The sequence below is a fragment of the Argiope bruennichi genome, chromosome X1 (genome assembly GCF_947563725.1).
Source record: "Argiope bruennichi chromosome X1, qqArgBrue1.1, whole genome shotgun sequence".
Classification (NCBI taxonomy): Eukaryota; Metazoa; Arthropoda; class Arachnida; order Araneae; family Araneidae; genus Argiope; species Argiope bruennichi.
This window is the reverse complement of record NC_079162.1, coordinates 75,725,217-75,747,564: the sequence shown is the minus strand read 5'-3', so window position 1 is coordinate 75,747,564 and position 22,348 is coordinate 75,725,217. Positions and strand designations below refer to the sequence as shown.

At 31.3% G+C, this 22,348-nt stretch overlaps 1 protein-coding gene across 4 annotated transcripts in view; it reads left to right on the top strand.

Annotated features, from left to right (window-relative positions):
* Positions 1-22,348, top strand: part of LOC129959518 (plexin-A2-like) — a 667,102-nt gene that overhangs the window by 584,072 nt on the left and 60,682 nt on the right. The gene's annotated exons all lie outside the window — the stretch shown is intronic.

The following is a 22,348-nucleotide window of genomic DNA, read 5'->3' as shown; positions in this document are numbered from 1 at the left end:
AATATACTGAGAAATAATCGAAGTTCTATTGCGATCGAGATAATCGTCTTGAAGATGGAGACATATCGAAACGTGACAAACATGTGAGCAGTCTGGGGGCCGAGGGATAGAAGAAAGTCGACAAAACGGAGGGGGGATTCGGAGGCAAAAGTCGGCAATCGAAGGCTAATGCGATATCTAAGTTAACCGCTGAATCAGCCTCCGAACTTGCGGAATCGGCAACTATCTGGCAGCGTCCGAATCGCAAAGAAAAATAAAAAGATAGAGACGGAAAGAAAAGATCTAGACCATACGCAGGTTCTCTTAACCGGATGAGTTCCATGGAAGACTTCCTGAATTTCTTATTTTCTTCTCCGAAGCCTTCACTCAAAATGTTTGAGGGATTTGAATTTAATACTCTTTCTGATTGAAGCTCCCCATCTTCCGATGATGACAATTGATTTCCGATAGGAATCCTTAGTTGGGTCGTGTTCCGTTCCGAATCGAAGGAAATTTCTCTCTCGCTGCACGCATTATGCATAAAAGCAAATATTCTAAAACGTTCCCGAGTATGAAACCTTGCGAAGCCTTTTCTCTTTGAAGTACAGATGCAGTCTTTGTAATCCTATTCCAATCAGAATAATGCACGGGATAACTTTGACTTAGCATTCTATCTTAGTCAACGCATAACTTCAATATGTATTTATAATACACTAAGAATTTATTTTAATTCGTGCTTATTCCCCAGTCAATAGTTTTAATATTTAATTAAATTAATTTAAGAAGTCCTTTTCACTTTGTATTCTCTGTTAATTAATACATCTCTTAAAGATGAATTAGATTAAAGATTTAATTAATTTAAGAAGTACTTTTGACTTTGCATTCTCTGTTAGACAAAATTTGACTTATGTTAGTAATCAATGCGTCTCTTAGAGGTCAATATGCCCCATGTATGAACCGCTACAATAGCACTAAGATATCAATATATTACATATATTGAGGGGGGGGGTTATATAGTTGCTATTTTTGAATTGCATCTTCAAAGGTGTATGCAGCATATAGTATTGCCAAATAACTTTTTTAAAGATTCAATGTAATCTGTCACACTTTTTCAAAATCAAAATATTTTGCATTCTGTCTCGTTAAAAGTTTAACTCCTAGGTTTAACTTTCTAATCAATGTGGTCCTGAATTAGAATATCCACATATAAGTCGTAAATTAATGAAAATTAATTTAATTTATATATGTCTAATTAACAATAAAAAATCAATTTCTTTTTTTATTGTTATTAAAATGAATAGTTTTTTTATGAAATAAAAATTAAAATATTTAAAATGTTGAAGAAAAAAAACTTGAAACAAATTATGCGTAAGCGCTAACCTTTAATTTTTCATTTGTTGTGATAATAATAAAAAAAATTAAGTATTTGTTCCCAGAAAATCCGTTTAAATATATTTGCACATTTTCCTGAATCGAATGTCTAGTCTTAACATAGTGAAGTCTAAGTTAAATTTATTAACATAGAACTCGTTAAAAATTTAACTTTATTCTCGATTTCTTGTCAAAATGGTCTTTAATTTTAATTTCCCCTTAAAGTCATAGAAACCGATAAATCTAAATTAGTATATCATTATAAAATGAATCACCTTGCATTTTACTTTTTTTATTACTTTAATTGTGAAATAAAAATTAAAATACTTAAAATTTTATAAATATTTTTGAAACAAATTTTGAATAAACACATACCTTTTATTCTTTAATTTTTTATGACAATTTTGTTTCCTCAAAATTCGTTTAAATATATTTCACATTTCCTTAATTGAATTTGGAGTCTTGATATATTAAATTTTAAGTAACATATTAAAAGAAATAAAGACATCAGTCCATAAGGAAAATAGTATCTGTTAAGTCTAAATAGAATCTTGGAGAAGTTTACTTAATATTATTAAAACTTTTGCAATTCCAAAATTACTCTACTTCATTATTTATTATAATGTATAATTATATATATTTTATCTTAAGTAATAACAATACACATTAGTCATTTCTTTTTGAAAACATATCTTTCAAGCGTCTTTAATTAGAACAAATTTCAGCCAATTGCTCTTTATTTGACAATTAATCAGCCTCATTAGTTGTACTAAATTATAAAAGAATTTAAAATTAATTAATTAACTTATCGCAACAGGCTAGAGAATTATGTATAATATCCCTAAAAATCCATGTTCCTTTTGCTTTAAATCGATGATAGGGACTTGCGGGAGAGTTTAAAAACCTTCATGAATGCTTCTTGACCTTTATTGTCGGGTTCCTTCAAAACATGCCATCATTATCTTGTCGTTGTCTAATGAAGCCACTATTGACGATCTTTTCTCTCTGCGAGGACACGTTCTCTTTATATTCAAAGGAATTTCTCTAGTCCTCTATTTCAAGAGATCTTCTTAGCGTCTTTCTGAAACTCTTTGGAAGATTGTATTTTCATGGCCTTTGTGAATTTTCTGTGGGGAGTTGTTCAAGTATATGCTTACGTCAGTCGAATCCTTTAGGAAAATAATCATCGTAATACTATCGTAAATAACTGTATGTTTATCTTTGAAAATTTTTTTTTTCCTTCAAAGACGGGGGAGCAAATATTTTTTTGCATTTACATTTAGTAGATTTATTCCATTCCTATACTCTTCGTTTTTCTTTGTTCCAATAATTGAATTGAAATAATTTGTTGTGGAGCATTTCAGTTTATTCTAGTTAACGAAGCTTTTAATTTTTTTAATTTGAAGGTTATTGTTTTCATCTTTGATAAGCACACTGCAACTGGTTTAATTTTTTATTGTTCCCTGTTAGCTGTTAGCACCCATGTTTGATTCATTAAATTGATTTCTTGTTCTAAAGCTATGGGAGACAAGCCCTGTAATTTTCGGTTGTGGTCAAAGAAGACGAAGCTCTAGGCATGACTTGGCTTTTTAATAATTAACTCATTATTACTTTTAACTTACTCAAGGTCACTAGTACACGAAACTAACTGAAATGTTTTTTCCTCGGCTCTTTTATGTACCTCAACAATCTGTTACGTTTCATTTTAATTTTGCTGACTAACGGAGAAAATCAGTTATACATTTTCAAATAGTATCTCTAGCCGTTTATTTTAAATATGAACTTCAACATTGATTTAAAATTTTCATATAGGAATCTCGTTAAAAGCTAGCTAGTACGTCTGGAGGGGGAGGATCTGAGTTTTTATTTAGTGCAACTTCTATAATTCGATGCTGAAGAGACCATGAAAAAGTTTGAAGTATTTGAATTTTTCAAAAATGAATCTAGAAATGATTTTAGCTAGAACAAACGACGATTTGTAAGCTAAAAATGTGTGTAAAAATCTATTTTTTATACTTCACCACTTTACTAAATAATACATAATTAATAGATCAACAGTAATAAATAAAGTAAAAATAATTATAATTTAAGTAAAAAGAGTAATTTTAAAAATAATAATTTTAGTTAATAGATAAGCAATTTTAGTAACGAAAAAGTATACTGGCTTGTGAATCCAATAAAAATAGATTAAAACTTCTAAGCAGATACCAAAACTTATTTAGCTAATGAAAACCATTTAGAAACAAAAGCTCTATTTTACAGTTTTAAAGTATCTATCCGACTAGGTTCGGAGACGAATTTTTGAAAAAAAAAAAAAAAAAAACAGACGGACACACACACACACACACACACATATATATATATATATATATATATATATATATATATATATATATATATATATATATATATATTATTAACGACCACTATAAAAGACCAAATAACCATTAAAAGATCGCAATTAGATGAAAAAGATATATTACCATTAGTTTTTGAAAAAGACTGATTAGTTAATGAAAATTTTAACGAAATTTTCAGAGTTAGGAAAAATAGTATATGCTAAAAAATAATGGAAATATTTATATCATACACTTCTCAAACTATCTAGAGTATAATAGAACACAAGATAAATATTATTTTAATAAATAAACATTGTACTTTCTCATTAAATCTAAATACAATAGAAACAAAAGCTGTTTTGTAACTTCTTTTAACGGGACTGCCTAAAATAAGCAAACTGTAGCTGCGTAAATAAAGAGTTAATATAAATATTTATCTTTTGAGAATTTAGCGGTAAAAATGAAACAAATCATTCATTTCGGGTTAAAAATATTACTACTTCCGTTTTCATCTTTAGATATTGTGTATTACTTAAGCAGCTGTATCTGTAGTTCTATCTTACATATATTAAAAACAAAAGCTGTTTTAGAATCTATAAAATTTGGGGTACATTTCTAAACAGTTAAAAAAAAATCCCAATTATAAAGGGAAATGCACCTTTACAATTTAGTTGCCGGCGTCCTGGCATAGGGGTAGCGCGCCTTCCCCGTGATCTGAGCGTCCTGGGTTCGAGTCCCAATTCGGGCATGGTTGTTCTTCAACTGTTCTATCTGTGAGGTGCGTGAATGTGCCCCCCTGTAAAAAGGGGTTGTGCAAGCGAATGTGATGCGTGAGTAGCTAAGACGTACTCTTGGCCCTAGTTGGCGCTACTAAAAACAAGAGACGCTCCCTTGGCTTAAAATCGCTGACTTCGTCAGCGAGCTTGTCCATGGCAAGTGCCATTATAAACAACAACAATTTAGTTGGATACATTAAGCTTTAATTTCTAATTAAACTAAATAAATTCAATTTGCAGTATTTTGATAGAAAATTCGATAAGCTAGTGAAAATTTCGTATATCAACGAATTTGAATTTAAAATGTTCGAATTAATCAAATTCCTCTGTATATGGACTTTTTGTAAAATGCCATTATGGATGATAAAACACTATAATATATTCAAGTCATTTAGTTACTTAAATGACCTGCACATACATTTAACGTCCTTTGCAAGATTAATTTTATATTAAATATTACCGGTAACAAGAATCGAAACTTAATATATGTAATTAATTTTAAACCTTCCCATTTTAATGCAACCAATAATTTCCCTCCTTTTTTCCGTCATTGATTCCCAGAGCCAGGTGCATTATGAACTTAAGTATTGCTCCGCGAACCCATGCCTTTAGATTGGAAATAATTACAACTTCATCTGAAGTTAATCTTTTCCTAGTACATTCTGAGAGAAATTAATGGACGGAAGAAATTCCCTTTTCCTTTAGAAAAGCAAGCGAGGGGTAAAACTGCACTTGAAAACTTATTATTATTTTTTCCACCTTAGCCCACGCATCTAACGGAAGTGTGCGATTGCGCACCCTCATGCTATGTCGTTTGCAAAATGAGCGCGTGTTAGGGAATGATAATCAGGGAGATGTTCTTAATTTTGCGCTTCACGTCAACTTTAATTTCATTTTTCCGATAAACGGAGGAATGCCCGAGGAAAAGGGATTAGAACGAATATGTAATTGAAAATGAAGAACTGCAAAGAAGATAAAAGAATGATTTATACAGTAGCGGGCCGAGTCCTTCGCTTCGACTCAAATGAGTCTGGAGCTTATTTCTTCCCGGGGGGGGGGATGTCAGCTTATCGTTTCCAATCACGGAGCAATCTCAAACACAGACTAATTCCTCTAATTAATAATCTCTGCTTCTGCTAGAACGGGACCCGGCCCGATTCATCTCTTCGACGTTGACGAAGTAATAGAGCTAGTCCCGGCCATATTAGGGAGACTATGATATATATAAGGGGCTGTTGTTTTTAGACGCTAGTGGTTTAATCACGTCTCGTTAGTGATGGCTTTCTCCAGGGCTAAAAACAGTAACGGGCCTGGAACTAATCTATCTACTAGACATTGATGAAATAATAGATGTTGAACAGATACGTTGTATACAAAAAAGGAAAGGCATACTTTTGATGCATTTTCTCGATATATTAAGCGGGATATGTTTAAGGGACTTATAGTTTCAGCAGATAATTTTTGATGAAGCAGAATATTTGATAGGTGATTAACCTACGACCGTGCATATAAAGAGATTGATGAGAATACTTGATTCGCTTAGTTTACCTTCTGTTTATACTTTCTCATATACGAAGTGTATTAAGAGAAAGTTTTGTATTTAATATTAAAAAAATCAAGTTTATGATTTTGATGAACTTTTACATTTTAGACATTCTTGAATAAAAAAAACGTATTTTTAAAATTATATTTATCTGTGAACACGATATTTCAAAACTCCTTTGAGCTAGACGGATGAAATATGGTGTAGTATTAACACCAAATTTGTAGATTGTTGTCAAATTTTGAACGAGATCTTTTCTCAGGAAGCTTGTCCGTCTGTCTGTCAGAGTACATGTAAACACGATAACTCCAAAATGTAAGAAGTTAGATCAATATAATTTAGTGCACAATCTTGTCATCCAAAATATAGATTATTATCAAATTTAAACGAACTCTGCTCAGGGGTTGGCTGTTTGTCTGTCTGTACATTCGTATACTAGTAAACGCGATAAATCCAAAACGCAACTACTTAGAGTACTGAAATTTGGTATGAGATTTTGTTACTTAAATGGTAGCCAAATTTTAACTTAAGTCGGCTGATAAAAGGCATTTTCGGTTTTCTTTTCTATACTACGAAGAGCAAGGCACTTATGTGAGGGAGTCTTAAAATAAATATTTAAGCATTCGTGGTATTAACAGCCTGGTCCAATGCCCACAATTTTCATGTAGGGGGGTCAGCCCCTTTATTTGGAATATGTAAGAAAGTTCCATGAAATCCGTTGATTGAAATTACTTGAGGGCTATTTTGGAAGGCACCTCATAGTTTTGAATCTCGGTCAAATGATATTTGCCTGCTGCTGGTAATAGTTAGGCATAAAGATGTCTGAATTAGGATCAAAGATCTAGTGTGTGCCTAGTCAACATCGCCGCCAAATCTTCTTTAGAACAGGGTTTCGAACCCACGACCTTTCGATTGCAAATCAGAGATCATGATAGACGTATTCAAAAGCAAGAACATTGAGAAAGAAGTAAATATTTACTACATGCACATGCAAAAAAAGGTTGTAAATAGTCCTGATTGAACGAATTAAAATTTAAAGAAAATGCTACGAAATGAATCCCTACCCTCATTTATATGCTGTATGTAATACAACTATAATGTTATATAATTTTTTGAAATAAATCTCTTGCATTTCATTTATCTGTCAGAGGTAGTTTGAAGCATTTTATAATAAATTCTTCATTTTAAAATTTAAAAAGTATTTAAAAATATACTTTATACAGAAAACAATTAATTATGCTTTTAACGTACATAGTGGCTCAAAATTTCCAAAATTCTTAGTAATGATTAAATTTTTTGATAATATTCTGTAAGTGACCGTTAAAGCATACCATATATGGAATACAAAAATGCTGCACAACGGTTTTTTTTTTTTTTTTTTTTCCGCTTCCTGAATTGCGACGTAGGAATTTTGAATGTCCTTTCTGCATTCAAAATGAGGTTTCACTCATTTATCAGATTACTGAAAAACATACAAAACATTTTATCCATTTAAAATTAGTATTTATCTCCAATATGTTGTAATTTTCCAATGAAAAAAAAAAAAAAAACAGTACTGCTGGTTACCTACTTCATGTGCAAAGCTTCGAAATTATTTCGCATTTTAAATTCCCTCTTGCAATAATTAAATTTAGAGCAGATTATTAATTTGAAATAATTATTATCTCCCCAGTATTTTTAACAATATCAGCTTCAACGCTCCCATATCTCTTGCGTTTATAAAATAATCGTAAGTTATTAATACATTTGAAGTTGGTTGAACATACTAATTTTAATTAGTAAGGGAATAAAACGTAACCAAAGATAAGTAGAACTGTAATTAACGCTCTTCCATCTCATTAACAAGCCCTAAATTTTTCTTCTTCTAAATAATGAGTTCAGAATAATAATTACGTGGCCGGATTTTATCTGTATATTTAATTTTAATTGTGACATAGGAATTTTTGTCGTTGCAGCCAGCATAATTCCTTTCTTTCGTGAAATTAGTTGGACTTCTTATGAAATAGAAATGCTCATTTTGAAAATTAGACATTTAATGAATGTAAATAATTTTTAAAAAGGATGATGTAGATGTTCTGGGTACATTTTTAATGGGGATTTTGGATTTGCAGCAAAATTATTGACACAGATATGAAAAAGAAATGCGTCACTTTGTTACTTTAGTGTAGCTCAAATTTTCTATGTGTATGCGTGAGTTTCTAATTTCTTTTCACGTAATGAGGTTTTAAAATAGTTTTTTTTTTTTTTTTTTTTTTTTACTTACTACCATGTTATTGTTATTTCATAATGTGATTGTTTCTAGTTCCTGCTACTTAGTTAATAAAATTCATGTCAAAGAAAAAATCTGCTGTGAATATGTACGTGTATGTATTTCAAAAACAGGTTAACCCTTTCTAGGACGTGGGAAGTATGCTTCCCACTAATCTTTGTGTGAAGTTATGTAGAATAGCATAAGTTATGACAATTTTTCAATAAGATAGATAGTTTTAACTCCTTATCTCACAAAAAAATGGCGTGTCTCCATTTATTACTTAATTATTAATTAACACAATTAATTAATTAATTGAATCGAGTTTACCTAATAAACTAAATGAATCCCTTTTCTTAAACCAATCTCAATCCTAAAAATATTTTAATATACCATTTTTACTGTACCTTTTAAAGGGAAAAATAGCCTTTTAAATGGTTAACTGATACTTGGTCAATACTTTCCTGTTTCGTCTTTTCTTGAAATGCGATAATTTGATTTTTAATATTTCAACTTTCTGGAAATTCTCGGATGCATACAAAACTATCTTCTTGCATATACACTGTCATAAGCAAAATAAAAAATAAAATTAGAAATTATATTTTAAGGAATTATTTTGTATAGAAAAAGTATAAAATAAAATGCAAATATGGAATTTTAAAATCTAAAAAGGAAAAAAAAAAAAACACAAATTTATAAAACAAATATTTTGTATTTTATTATCTATCGTTGTTGTTGGGTGTGTGTGTGGGGGGGGGGGGTTTCTCAAGAATCATAATTCTAATGCTAGTTTCTCTGCTATTGCATTCTGTTATGATTCCGGCACCCTTCTTTAATCTTTACCAGATGGCCGAAATACACTTTTCTTTATTTAATAGAATTTCTAACACTAAAAGTTAGGTTTTTTTTTATTGATTTTATTTCATTTTATTTATTTATCTGCTTAGTTATTTATTTTTTCTTTGTCCATACATATTTTAATTTTTCTTTAAATTGTATAACGAATTACAAACTATTTCTCTGATATTTTGATGTTTCTGAAAACAGTTCAGTTTAATATAATCTTAAACTATTTTCGAAATTATTGTCGCATTACTAAGATATAACATATCTGCTATTTAGCAGGAAAAAAGAAAACTCTGCGTTTTATAATTATTTCGATCGAATTTTTACATAATTATCTCTTTTGTTTCGTCTTTTCTTTATGGCTAAAAAAAATTTTTAGTCTTAATGTTTAAATGAAAAAATGCAAACAGATTAGCGAACACTGCAACATTTGCTACACTTGCTATTTTGTATCCCGACAATAATTTGACTTAAAAATCCCTTGAGAAAACGTTGTAAATTATATTCTTTAAGATAAAAGGAATATTATTTCCATCACGTTAACTTTAATCAATAAGGACTAAAAGGGGAACGGTTCATCTTTTCAGGCAGAAAAATCGAAGAATAAAAAATAGCTCTCGCCTCTGAGGTAAATTGACGTATATAAGATTTCTATCAAAAAGCAAAATCTTCTTTTATACTCCGAGATCTCGGGTAATTTATTTTTAATGGCTTAAATGGACTACGAAATTGAAGTACCGATTTCAGTCGATACATATTTGATGAAAGTATGAATATTTAAGAAAGCGTGTCATGTTAACTTTCTAACCTGATTCTCTTAAAGGAAAACGACAAGAAGAAGACTGTCATTAGTAATGAAATTGCCGAATAAATAATAAAGGGATAATTCAAATTTTAAAACAAATTTCTTCTTTCTTTAATGCATTTCTTTCTTTTCCTCTCCCAGTTAAGAATATTATGCAGAAAAGGAATGCAATGTGGTATCTGAAGCGAAAGAGAGATAAAAAAAAAAAAAAGAAGAAGAATCTGAATTTTAATGGGCTACTAAACTAAAGGCAAACTAGTTGGAAATGATTTTGTACAGTTGTTTCTAACATTATTCCCGTTCGTTTGCTCTCAGAATGATAAAGATGAGGGTTTTTTGATCGATGGGATTGCTTCACCCCCATCGTCTTCTAGGATCAATATTCGAGTATTTAGTGGTTTAATTGACGCACAAAAGCTTTTGAAGAATACTCAAACATTTCTGTAAGGCGAAATGTTCTCTTCTTTTTCTTTACCCGCCCTTCATTCTGCCTGGCGTCCTCTTAAACATTTTTCTCCTCTTTTCGTCATCATCCATCTTGATATTCCACCGACGGTATGTGAGGGATTTTGAATAATTGAAAACCAATCACAAAGCCGGGAAAGATTAATAATAGAATAGCAAGAGGAAAGGAAGGGAAGGAGAAAAAAAACAGAACGTTTTGAAATTTATTAAGAAGATAATGATTTCGGGAAAATGAAGTAATAATTCTGTTCTTCCAAGTGATTAAAGGATTCGAAGGAAACGTCTTTGCCACAAAATGAGAAGTAAAGGGGGAGGGTTAAAAAAAGGCTTTTCTTAAACGTCGCTTGGAAACTGGATAGCTTGGAGAAGAAAAATTACTTTTCTTTCGTGGAAATTATTCAGTCTTTCTCTCACTCCTCTTTATTGCAGTTGCATTTGAAATGGGAGATTTATTGGAGTGGATTTGCTTATGCGTTTTCATTTATTCGCTTGAAATAGTTGAAGGATTTTTATTTACTTCTGTTGTTACATAAGTTAATGTGGTTCATTAGCCTAGATAAATTTAAGACTTAGTAATGCTGTGTGTAAGACTAGATCATTCTTAAAATCAGTTAAAGCGATGTTAGGACGATTTATATTTACATTCCATTACAGCTACACCAAACTGAAATGTTCAATGGATTGATTTTTACGAAAAAAATGTGTTTAAAAAAAAGCATGAAGGCAACTGACATCGGTTTAAAATCTATGCCTATCTGTTTCCGCAGAGATCCTCTTTATCTAATTTTTCACTCAAAGCAATTGGGAGAAAGTCATTTCCAAACAATGTAGTTAAAAACAAATAGAAAAAAATATATATATTAATAACAGCAGCTGAATCACATCTGCTTTGAAAAAACACAATTCCTGCTTCTTTAACGATCGCCACAACGCAGATGTTAAGGCATAAACAAGCACAAATGTAACCAATTAACCAACTGCGGATTCATTTTATCCGAAAATGTGCCCATATAATTTTCTATATGAGTTTTTTTTTATGTTCGTTATAGGGAAATAAAATACTCTTAAAAGGTTTTATAATTGTATCCAAGCGATTTACAGTGATTTTCATTCCACGTTTCTATCGAGAAAAACAATTATAACTTTTTGATTGAAAATTAATACATTACAAATAGCTTGCATTTATTTTGAAATCGTGCTGTAGAATAATATCTTTTCCTAAAAAGACAAGACAGGATGAAACTCCACACATGATTTGACCCCATTTGCTTTTTAAATAGTAGTGTTTCTATGGAATAAAAACAAAATCTAGTGAAGCATTTTCAATTAAAAATATGAATACACACACACGTACCTACATACATACTCTTCCACATGACATAACATCAAAAGATGTTTAGTTAAAAATAAAATGGTACTTTGATTTTCGATCACTTTCCTCCTCCAAATGATAGCGTCTTCTCTTAACTCAAAAAGAAGCATTCCAAAAGATACCGAATTTGTGTATTTTAAAACCTTCTAAAATATTTTTAAAAAGTTTTTTTATTCTTAAAAATGGTATTTCTTCTACTTTTTCTGTTGTTATTATATTTTTATTCACTTATTTTTCATCTACCATAGTCTTAAAATTTAAGTGCTATATTTTAATTTCAGTTTATAGGAAAAACTCAATGCCATTCCTTGACTTCAACTACTTAAAATAAATTTTGCCTTCAGGCCTAAAGTAGCTTATATAAAAGGATCAAGATTTTTTTTTTTTTTAAGCTATGAACATTTCATGTTCACCTTTCTTCTCCAAATGATAGCGTGCTCTCTTAACTCAAAAAGAAACATTCCGAAAGATACCGAATATTTCCGAAGTACTAGGGACCAGAACGAGCCCTGAAGCGTACAGGGACGCTTTTTCAGCTTACGACAATCGATAGCCAAATAGCTACTTTTCATCGATTTTGCTGCACATGTAAGAATCAACTCGATGGATTCTTACTACACTCGCACGAAAGTTAGTTTTGGCGGTGATTATATTTCCGTGTTTTTCTGATATTAATGACAAAATTCAACCTCAACTTTCATCGTGGAATCATAACTGAACCCGATGATTCTTATCTGACGGCGGTATTCTAGCTTTCTTCAAGAAATGGCTTTTGGCAAACTGCCAGTTCAAGTAGGAACGTGCTTTTCTTTTCGTCATTTTTTTTCAAAACTTTTTTTTTTTATTCATAGAGTATCTTACGCTTAGACCACAGAAGGCAAAAATGTAGAGGTCGTACGTTGCGTTCGATAGAAATTACTCCTCTCATTCGGTTGTCAAAAGAGTTGTTACCGGTTGTCTTTTAAAATGAAACTGAGACACGCGCTAGTAGAAATTCGATGCGGTTTTCCATCCAAAAAATTATTGTCAGCCATTGCAGCATTGCAAATCAATCAGAAAGCATAAAATGAGAAAGATTTTTTTAAAAATAAATTAATGTGACCACTGAAATCGGACCGACTTAGTTGTTCTCTGTAAGATTTGTGAAGTTTTCCTCATCGATTTGTCAGACATCCCGAAATGATATACAAAATTCCAGTTTTTGTTACTGTTAATTGATTTTGGCGAAAAATTAATTGTACTTTACATTTTTTTTTTTTTTTTTCAAAAACAGAAATCGAAATAAATTATTTCTAAAAACAGCATTTTATTTTTTCCTTTGCTTTGTTTCCGCTAGCTTAATTTTTGTTTTGTGTTATGTGCTGCATCTGAATAAAATAGTGATTAGCAATTAGTTTTTTAGAATCTTTTCTTCAAGGATGAATATTGAAATTAAATTTCGAATTTTCAAAATTTTTAGGAAATTACTACTAATAAAAACATGACATGAAACAATTTTCAATTAAATAAAACCTGCGGGAATTCAAATAAAAACATGACACGAAACAATTTGAAAGCAATATAGCTTTTATCAAAAGTTATATTGTTTTCAAATTGCTTATTTATGCATTCTTAATTTTAATTTTTTTCGTTTAATTTTCCATTACTTTGTTCTTTTATTAAAAAATTAAATATCTTTATAGATATGCACTGAATTTTCATTTACTGTCCCAAATGAAGAACATAATTCGTGTCTATTTTGATAATAGATATCAATCTCGTAAAAGTTTTATCTTTTCTTCATTCCAAGAAAAGAAGACGTGGGATCAAAACAATCTGAATTCCCGCAGATTTTATTTTAACTGAATAATGACAATTCTTAATAAAATCTTTATGCCAAAGTTAAGACGTTGTGAGAATTTCAGTGATGTATAAATCTAAAAAATCTCCGATCATTGTTCAGACGATTGTTTACTGTATTGGATATATGTAAAGAACCGTTAATTAAAAAAATTTACTTTGAACTTTTTAATCAACTAATTTAAGGGTAAACGGTTTTCTGTATATGTTTCAGTAAAAAGAATGAATCACCAAAAATAAAATTTCCATTTATTTGGTCGCGCTCGCCATTTCCCTTCATTGAGCTGATAATGAGCGTGTCTCCTGTCTATTTCTAGACAGCCCGCTAAAACTCTTAAAAGCCTTTCCACTTCTTCGTTCCAATGAGAGAAGGCCTAGGCTAAAAATAATAATATTAAAAACCCTGGGAGTCTGAAGCAAGTCACTAAGTTACTTAACTCCAGGGCTCCCGAGTATAACCTAATCAAACTGAATCTCAAACACTTCTTCGAGTAGGCGTTTAAAAAGTTTGAACCGAGTTTTTCTTTTAGCAGCAACTCGATCCTCCCTCAAGCACATTCGTACCCTTCGCTTTAATAGAAGAGTCTTTTTAAGAGCTGTTTGCAAAACGAGATCAACCGTTAATGATGCCGACGAATATCCTACTTTTTCCCGGTTTCTTAATTACGGAGAGCCGCAATCCGATAACCTTTTGTGCCATGCGGTGAGTTCGGTTTCTTTTTACTTCCAACTAATGCTCATTATACGATGGGGGGCAAAAGGACTCTTCAATTCCCCTTTGTGCCCCCCTTTTCATTACACATCCAACTCTTATAGCGGGGCCTTATTAGAATATTATGAATACATAAATATTAATGATTGTCGTAAATGAAGGGAGATGTGCTGATGTTGAAGTTCAAATGAAGTTACACACCCCATTTTCTTTCCACTTTGCTCTCTTCGCTCCTTTTTTTAATCCTTCTTTATTTATTTTTTTACTTTTGCATCCGCTTTATCTTATTGAGTGGGGCGTCTTACCTTTGTGCCGCACCGGGGCGTACATACCATCCTAGACGCAGAACGACCAGCGAAACAGACGGTCGATTCCATTCATACATTATTTATGTAATGTGTATACGCACACTTGGCAAATCCGGAGCTCCAAGTGGTACAAGTCCTTTGAATGGACATTGGAGGCGAAACATCCTATTTCTACGTGAGATGACTTAAGCCATTTGTAGCATTGCGTTGATCCGTAGGATGGGTGTGGGCACAGGGCTACTTTCACGATTCTTTACGGTCAATTAATAAGCAGTTAATTTACCGTCACATGTGGCGTAATGATAGGAGGAAATTTTCAGTACCACCTCTAGTCTTTTAGCTGTATATCTCAGACTGATATATTTTCTGCATTAAGATCAATTTTCGTTGGATGCTTGTTTCATTTTAAGCACATTCTTGATTATGAATTAAAATTCTAAAGCAGCTCTACGCAATTTTTTGAAGACACTTTTTTTTTCTTCTTCCCCGAATAAATTGAATTAAAATTATTATAATGGATCTGAAACTGTTATTTTGCCAAAAAAAAAAAAAAAAAAACTATTGATTATTTTCTAAATATATTTTGATTCAGAATTTTAAGACACTTCTTTAGATTAAATAATCTTAAATACTTAATTGACCGAATACAATTCCTATTATAATTTTGACTGACATTCATATTTAAAAAGATGCGTGCGAAAGATGTAATTCCTAACAAAATTTAATACTTAATATTTGTTTATTAACGAAATACAGATATTTGTAGTTCCTCTCATAATTAATATGAAATATTATCAAAAATGTTGATTATAAATTACAATATCTTGAAAAAAAATTCATAAATGTGTAAAATAATTTCTGTCACTCTCTTTCTTTCTTTCTTTATTTATTTGTATGTAGTGCTCTTTAAGATACAAAAAGTTTAACTAGAAATGGTAGAATGAATTTTCAAGATTCATAGTTTTTACCAGAATAAAAAAAGGGAATTGACTTTTTACATGAATCACTTAAAAATACGAATAGCTGGTCCACTTGAATTCTGATTAACCACAGAAAACTGTAAGTTGATTAAAACCGTATCTCCAAATGAACTAAAACCGCCATTAAAAATAACTGCACTGCCGCTCATAATATCCACATTTTTTTAAAGGTTCAAAATACTGCATAAAGACAGGTGCTTCACTTTCCCTATTAACAGTGAACCGAAAGCGTCTTCTTGAATAATCATTGTAAAGACTAAAAAGCAAAGGAAGCAGTAAGAAAGTTAACACCGCCTCTCTCCAAATGAGCCATCCGTGTATAGCAGAAAGTGCAGATGAAAATAACTATATCACTAATTATCCATTAGAGCTCTGCGAAAACTAATACAAAAGTTTTCCGAGACAGGCAAAGGTAAAAAATGCCAAACGATAAAGGCAAAGCGTAATCGGCAACAAAAGCGGCCATTCATGTCTTTTCAAAGCGCTCGGGAACCTGGGCATAAATTCTAATGTTCTTCTCTATTTATATAGGAATTGATTTTACTTTCCTCTCTCGCTCGATAGCTCCCAAGATAAATATTTGATTCTACGGAGGGAAAGAGTTAAGAGTATGAAGGGAAATAATGAACAGCAAGCCCTTCTCGCTTTTCGTTTCTTTTTTTAAACAGCTTTTGTTCCCAGTAGGAAAACCCGAGATCTCTAATGTAAAAGACAACTGCTGCCTGCCCGGTTATCGGCGGGAAATCTTCAGAAAGGATGCTGTAACAATTGAAAAGATTTGCTTTGAATTTTGGTAGTGTTCATTATTCATGAAAGCTACCGCATAGCTCGTTCGATACAGTAGGACGTCCTTAGTATGCGATGCGCTCTCCCGCCGTAATAATTTGTTTGGATTTCGCACTGGTGTTTGATTCATATTTGGAACTTGCACATCGATATTTATTTTTTTGGCCGATAAAATATGAGTGTGATTTTGGATGGCGTTGTTGTTGAAATCTCGTCTTGGAAAGCAGCGATGAAAGATGGATTTTGGGGTTGGAATTTAAACAGTTCGTTTTTGAAATCTCAGAATATGGAAATTACGATAGGAAGATCTTTGAAAAATGTATTGATATCGTTTGTTTTCCTTTACTATAATTTGCAGATTTTGAACCGTCATCGTGATAGATGAAAATTGCTGGCATGGAAATAACTGCTCAGCAGTGGTTGCAAGAAAGATTTGTCAAACTGGTTAAAACAATTGATAAGTCTAAGAAAAATAGAATAACTAAATTATATAAATTTAAAGTCATGTTTCAAAAAGAGACCATTGTTTTTAGTTTTAAAACTTAGAAAGTATCATGTGAAAACATTAACGTCGATATAATTTTAAAATTTCATGACGTACTAACTCATCTAAAAAATTGTTCTCTGAGGGCAAACTGCTTACTTTAACTTTTTTTAAATTTCAAATAATATATACTATTTTTTTCGTAGTATATTTAACATCGAAAAGAAAGAAATAAAAAAAAAACAGCATATATTATCGTTTACTACCGTAGAAGCTGAGCGAATTTAAAAATATGCCAGTCCTTTTTGGTCTGCATCATTAACGGATGTGAAATTCCAATTTCCGTCTTGCCATCTAGTAACTGGGACAGATTTTTTTTAATGTTTAAATTGATTGAGGCATAATAAAATTGGCGCATAAAGCTAGACATGTTAATAAATTATTACTTATAATAAAATTAATTATGGGAACCTAAACTTTATATTTTAATAATCTTTTTTATATTAGATTGTAACAAAGGTTAAGGAGCTGAGGCCTGAAATTAGTATTATTTTATATTCAAATTGATTTCAGTGATTAGTTTTGATTTGAGTTGTCGTGAACATTATGGATGGAATTGCAAGGAAACAAAACGTTTAATGTTAGATTATATTTACACCTAAAGTGTACTACAAATAATAATTTTTTTAATTCCTTAAGCGCTCTACCAACGCGCATGGGATTTTGTATAATGACTTCCGTTAGTTAATCTGTGACAATCATAACAGAGACAGTACTTACAAGATAACAGCCCATCAAGATGGACACACCTTCTACTTGATTTTTTTTCTTCTTCTGCTCTGAAAATTATTTCGTGCTTATTTTGTCTTAGAATAATGACCCAAGTGATACCTGTTCTCACTACCATTTCTGAATATGAACTAGTAGAGCTCCTCTCCTCCTCCAAACCTCTCTGTGTTCACCTCTCCTCCTCCAAAAAATCAAATAAGCGCATAGAAATCAGACTTACCTTAAGCTAATAGCTATTGTTCAGTGCATCAATAAAAAATAAAAAAATCTTTCCCATCCTTGAGTTTTTTAAATAAAATTCCTCTCTAAACAAATAAACATCTACGAAGTTGGGCAACTTTTTGTAGTATTTATTTTATAGCCGACATGGAATCATGTATCACTGGAGAATTTATCGTCTCTTCGCCAGATCTGGAGCTCTTCCCTTTTTATTAGCGGCCGGAGCCGAAACCCAGTGAAAACAGAATATTTAAAGCCGAGTGGAGTTTGAAAATCTGATTTACGACGGTTTAGCTGAAAGGTGGGCGCCGCGGTAGTTGTTACGCTCGCCGTTATTCAGAGGTTTTATCTGCCTCTGAAGCTCTAGCACCGATGAGAGAGACGTTAGCGAGAGCTTGTTTCGGGATGTTATCGTCTTTGGATACTTCATTGTTTGTTGTTGACATGTTTTAAAACTTGCTGCTTTTATTTTTAGCCTTTCTTTCTTCTTTCCTCATACTGGTTTTATTTAAACAAATAAAAAAAAATAAAGAAAAAAAAATCGTTATTATTTTTTTTTTTAATGAATTGCTTTTTCCTCTTTTTCCCAAAGGTGATGTCTGTTTTCACAGGAAGTAAATAATACTATCTAAAACTGTAAGTTCGGAGCTCAAATAGCAGACTAAGTGAGAAAATTAAGTGCAAAGCGGTTAAAATTTACTGTAATTTGTAATATTGGGTTATTGCAGAGTCTATTGTAAATACTGTCAAAAATATAAAAGATAGATAAATGTGTGATTTATTTTTATCTGCGATATTGATTCCTTATATCGATAAATGTGTTTGTGGTATATTCACTTTGTCTGTTCCTTTAAAATAAATTATTTTTATCCAGGTCTTTCGAGATCTAATAGTCTTAATTCAAATTTATTGTTTTTCTTAACAGCCAAATAACGAAAACCTAATTTAAATTGCCCACCTAGTTATTCTTTAGTTTCGTAAAACAAAAAAAAAAAAAAAAAAAAAAAGAGCCTCCGTTTTGAGGTGATAAAAGATATCTATTGTTCCTTTCTACAATTTTATTTGCTGCCAAACATGCATTTAAAGTCTTATAAATCGGTCATGGCTGAAATAACTTAAATGACCATCTAAGAATTTGAAAATCATTTTTCGAAACAATAATATACTGATTTTTAGATTGGCATTTCAGCTGCAACTCCTTTTTATTTTCTCTTTATACTGTAATTATTTAAAAATCTTTGTGAATGGCGCAGCTTGTCCTTAATTGGGCCTTGGACAAAAAAAAGAAGAAAAAATGCTATACCATACCATATTTTTTTATTCTCTCATGTAAGAAAAAGACCTAGTGTGAGAAAGAATTGTAATCATTAAAAAAATTTGACTGTAAGAGTTTCAAGAATGTCCATGTTTCAACCCTCCGTGGGTTCGAAAAACACAATTACGGAATACTGTCTGTTTATTAACACGATAACGCAGGAATTCTTTAAAATAGATAAAGGAAATTTAGTACGTGGTCTTTAAGACAAATTTGTAGATTTCTGTCAACTTTTGGACGTAATTTGTGGAGGGAAAGTCCGTCAGTCCATGTGAATAAAAACTAACTTAAAATTACGTGAAGACCTAGATGAATTAAATTTGACACACAGTTCTTTCATCAGATTTATACATGTGTAGCAAATTTTGAACCAAATTCATCGATTGATTGACGATCTGTAGGTCTGTCTATTAACTTGTCTTTAAATGCGATAATTCTAAAACATAAGAGCTTAAATAAATGAAATTAAGTATATGATCTTATAACTAAGATTGTAGATATATATCGAAATTTAATTTCACTTAATTGAAAAGACGATGTCAAGAATGTGTATTCTTTTTTCGGTCTTTATACTACGTAGCACAAAATGCGTCATTTTGCTTCGATAGTAAGCTAAAGTTGGATTGGAGAGACACCCCCACTTGTGCTGTGATCTTCGAAACTTTGCCACTTCCTTCTTTACTTTCGCCAGAGGTGGCGACTGTGGGGGGGGGGAGTAATAGCCCTCCTCCGTCGGTGACCGCTTACCCTCTCTCCCGTCGGCAAGAAGTTGAGAATTTCGTCGACAAAAATCTTTATTACTTCGGAACGTAGGTGTGGCGAGTTTAGAATTAAGGAATATAATAATTTAAAACCCATCTTAGAATTAATGTATTATAAACAATCAAAATATCCGAGGGATGATTTAAGTTGGCAGAATGACAATGTTCGACAAATAGCCGACAAGGCGACTAGTGAATATATTTTCCGACAATTCTCCGTGAGTCGATTAAAAAATCAATGCAAAGTTAGGTCGACTGATTGTCGAACATAAGATGGAACTGTCCTATATTCAATTCATAGTTTGCTCAACACTTGGAATAATAACCGACGAGGTGAAAAACGTCGCATTTTGCACAATATTCTTTGTCAGTCGACTAAAAAATCGAAGCGACGGATGTTAAAATGAGAGGTAATCGGACATCTAATTTAATTGTCGGATATTCAGCCTATAGTGTGCATCACATTCGGCAGAAAAGCCGACGAAACAAAAAAGTGAATAACTCATTTGCTTTTTTTTTTTTTTTTTTAATCTAAGAAATTAATGCGACGGACTCTGGTGACGTTTGCGCTACATTTGGCAATACAAACGATAAAATGGCAGGTGAATTGGATGTTATATTTTGCCGACTATTTTTGATTGGTCGAGTAAGATATATATGCGATAGATTCAGTGGAGTTCTGTCGATAGATTGTTGAACATCAATGAAACTGTTATATATTTAACCCATAGTTTGCTCAACATTTGGCATAACAACATACGAGGTGAAAAGAGTCTCATTTTGCCGACTATTCTTTGTCGATCGACTAAAAAAACCGAAGCGGCGGATATTAAAATCAGAGGTAATCGGACATCTAATTTAATTGTCGGATCTTAATCTTGTATTAATCGGACTTTAATCTTGTATTAATTAATAATTTATAGAAACATGATATCTTTTAAATATATCTAAAAAAGTTTTGCAAATATAAATTCTTGGGGATGTTCATATTAAAATAGAAAAGAACGTTTGTTGTATTTGAATGCCTTCATAATAATCGGGTTTTATATAATATAATTTTAACATTATGTATTTGATTTACGCCAGTTCTTCTTCTTTCTAATATATTAAATTCCAATGAATCTTTTAAAAAAGGAGAGCTTAGCAAATGAAACAGAACAGACCGTTAATATATAAATAATAACCATAAATTGAAAAGAAACGCTATATTTTCAGTTATATTATTTAAAATTTGGCGCATAATATTATATGTATATACGTGTAATAATAAATCAATAATTATTTTATTTTATCATGAGATTTTAAAAATAGTGTGCAAATTTGCTTACAATATCAAAGCGGTATATTTTATTTGTTGTGATATTTATGCTCTAAATTCTATATTTCATTTATTGCTCATCTTTCCATCAAAAAAAAACCTTACTGTCTCTATATCAAAATTATTTGTAAGCATATATACAATAATTATTTGATAAACAGTTCCAAATTATTACTTATTATAATTAGTTTTTTTATTAATTATAAAAGATAATTACTTGTAAAATGTAAAATTGATTATTATGTGATATCTGGAAGTTAAATTTGAGAAATGTTACTTGCCCCCTGACGGATATATCGTGACCCCCCCCCGTCGGAAAATTGCTGCCTCCGCCTCTGCCTTTCGCGATACATTCAAGTTATGCATACTCCTATAAAGAGAGCAGAAAAGACGATGCTTAATTGCCTGTGTATATGAGAAAGCCGAAGTTAGCATTTTCCCGTTTAAAATTGGTTTAATTTCACATTTGCATATATATTTAATTCATAGGACCAATTTTAAAAAGTGAAATCGGGTTCCCTTCGGTATTGTTCAAATTATTGCAGTGCTTAAATAAACACAGAATATTTTATACCAAAGAAAATAAACGCATGTACGCAGCTTGCAGATAATGTATGGTTTTCGAAGTTATTACCCACTTGACATGCAATCTAAAACTTTTCAATTGAGGTCCCCTGAACCTTGAATTTAATTGCAGAAATAATCTTTTTTCGGAGTGTAATGCCCTTTACATCGGACTCATCAACGATGTAATAGAGCTTAATTGAAATTCCAAAGTAAATTATGTGACCTTAGAACTCCATTACATTTTGTTGTGGAAGACAAAGTAATTGTTAAAAAATATATATATTAAATATATGCCATTTGTAATGGATATATATAGTTTGAATTATATATACCTAATGTTTTTATAGATTTGAAATTCGGTTTTTATAGATTTGAAATTCGGTTTTTATAGATTTGAAATTCTTATTTCTAATGAGAGTGCAGGAAATGAAGCCAGTAAGAAATGTAATGAAATGTAAGAAATGTAATATGCAAAAACTGATTAGATGCGAAATTTCCACCAGAAGACTTCTGAACCGGACGAAAA